Here is a 2,908-nt window from a genome sequence, read left to right as displayed (position 1 = left end):
CCATGTATAGGTTATGGTAAATTTGCCACACTCTGCAGACAATCACTGCTTCTAAGACTGATGCCAAGGAACCCATTTTTCTTTAATTTAAAACAGTATTATGTAAAATCTGCCAGGTGGTCAGGAATCCACTCCAGAGANGGGTATGCTAATATCCTGGCCTCGCTCTCAAATCCACTCTGTCTACAAACTCTTCCACTAACAGGGCCAGGAAACCACTGTTGTGCAGGGCAACTCTACTAACCTAGCCAGGGTATTAGCAGCTGATTGCTGGGTTAGAATTCCTGGCAAATGGCTTACATAACTTGGGGCAACTTGGGACCCTTAGAAGTAACACCTGCCAGTGTAGATGGCCTCAATCTGAAAACCTAGTGGGCCCAACAGGTATGTTGACGAGGTTTCCAGTTCTCAACTGGGTCCCTAAAGTCTCTTTGTATGCACCTCGGATACCACTGCTCAGTCCTGTCCCAGCTCAGCCTCCCTACACAGAAAGAAAGATGATTAAGTTAAAATTCCATAAGTTTCTTGTGTGCTGAACACTGCGTGAACCCCAAGAGACTCAATAGCAGCAATCAATTAAAGCGCATCTCACAGGAATGTTAACTCTCTGCCCAGAAATCAAAGGAGAAAATTACAGAGAGGATTAGAGAAAAGAACTCTCTCTCTCTCTCTCTCATTGCTATGCAGAGAGGATGGAGAAAAGAACTCCTTCTCCTCTCTCTGCCCACCTCTCCCCATGTCGAGTCTGTCTTTAACCTTCCAAGGGCAGGAACGGAGGCTGGTCCCACGGTTCTGAGTATCCCTGTGTTGTGTGCAGCTGTCTCTTAGAATCCCAAAACAGAGATTGTAGCTCCATGCCCTAGCCCTTCTGTCAGCTCTGGGGTGAAATGCCTACCACCCTCAGTGATGTTGAGTGGCTCTTTCTGGTGATTGTTCCCCATCAACCTTTAGTTGGTTTAGAAGGTAATATTCTGGAGATTTGGGTCCTGGGGTACTGTGGGGTCTGATGTCCTCTACATGTGGCATCTAGCACAGGGTCCATAGACGCCATAGGTGCACAGATATGGCTTAGATGTGAGGCTAGAGCCCAACCAAGAAGTAACAGATAAGAGCAAGGGAAAGGAAGAAATTGAAGCTTTCTGTTTCATTCAATATTTGTACGGAAGCTGAACTTTGACTGAAAACAGCAAACCTCATTCCTGAAATGGAATGAAGACTAAGGACGCTTGGGACCTGAAGGCTTGTGGGAGGCTTAAGGCAACTTCCTACTGCCACGAAGATTACTTCAGCATGTGTGTTAGCTCTTGGGCTCCTTGGGGCCCTAGTCCCCTCCTAATGTGCTCTGGCAGGAAGAAAAGAAAGAGAAATCCCACAGAAAGAAATAATGTAACTTAGAACATATGAAGTATTTTATACGATGCTTTGAAAATCACAGCTGGAATCTGTTCAGCCTTCTCCAATCCAGCCCCATGCGCAGACCCCACAGGGGCCTCGAGCACAGCTCATGCCTGTATAGAGTGCCCTGAAAGTCCTCCTGTCAGGTGGAAGCCTCCTTTCTCCTTCTTGGTGGTCTCTGGGTGTTGCATTAAATCCTTCCTCTGCATCAAAGCTTCAGACCATTGGGTGCTCAAAGGTTAGGAACTATCTAGTTAATCTTAACACGAGCTGCAAGGGATGGTGCACGCTAGTATCCCCAGCACTGGGGAGGCTGAAGCAGGAGAAGCCCAAGCTCGCAGTCAGCCTGGGCTGCATAGAAAAACCATGACATCATGGTGGGGGTGGAGGGAGAAGAGCAACCCCTCCGCCTGCTGTATATATGGAAAAGCTAAATATGAACTGACCTTCATCAGATCTATAACCATCACATCCTGAGGGAGGCTGTCCCTGTTAGGGTCACTACTGCTGCAATGAAATACTCTGACCCAAAGCCGCTTATGGGGAAATTTCCTCACAGTTCCATAAAACAGTTCATCATCAAAAACAGTGAGGGCGGGCAGCTGCAGGCAGGGCCTGATGCAGAGTGCTGCTTTCTGGCTTGCTCCAACTGCTTTCTGGTGGCATTCCAGGACTCCAGGTCAGAGGTGGCACCGCCCACAATGGACTGGGCCCTCCCACATCAATCACTTGCTAAGAAAGTGCCCCACAGGCTTGCCTACAGCCCAATCTTTTTTTTTTTTTANGATTTATTTATTTATTATATGTAAGTACACTGTAGCTGTCTTCAGACACTCCAGAAGAGGGAGTCAGATCTCGTTACGGATGGTTGTGAGCCATCATGTGGTTGCTGGGATTTGAACTCCAGACCTTCGGAAGAGCAGTCGGGTGCTCTTACCCACTGAGCCATCTCACCAGCCCCCCTACAGCCCAATCTTACAGAGGTGTTTTTTCCCTCCTCTCTTGTGTCAAGTTGACATAAAAGTAGCTGGCATAGAGGTGCATCACTGTGTGAATAGCTAAAGTTAGAATGAAGGCAGCTTACTGACTCTGCATAGCTTTCTCCTTCATGTAGACTCCTCTTTAGTAGGAAATACAGAAGGCAGCGTACAATACGGTATGGCTTTCCAGAATNTTCTGTCACTGGAAGTGAAATTGCTAAGAGAGTACAAAGAAAAGTCACCTGAGCTCTGGAAATCACAGCAGAAGGAAGCTCGTGGTGACACCTAAGAGGGGGACCAGCCTACTGCCACCAGAGTGAGGCTTAATTCTCATTGTCTTTGTCCCAAAGAGTTGGTAGTTTCTGGAGAGTGTGTTAGCAGTACCCTCCGTTGGAGGCTCCTCTGAGTATAATCCACGGATACTGTGACTGCATTTGAGTTAGTCAAGGCTCTCAATTCATGACAACATGCCTCCCTTAAGATGCACTGTTATTCAACAATGAAGGTCTCAGTAACTCAGGTTTACCTTGATC

The sequence above is a fragment of the Mus caroli genome, chromosome 6 (assembly GCF_900094665.2).
Source record: "Mus caroli chromosome 6, CAROLI_EIJ_v1.1, whole genome shotgun sequence".
NCBI classification, from domain to species: Eukaryota; Metazoa; Chordata; class Mammalia; order Rodentia; family Muridae; genus Mus; species Mus caroli.
The sequence above is the reverse complement of the archived record's forward strand: the minus strand, read 5'-3'. Positions refer to the sequence as shown.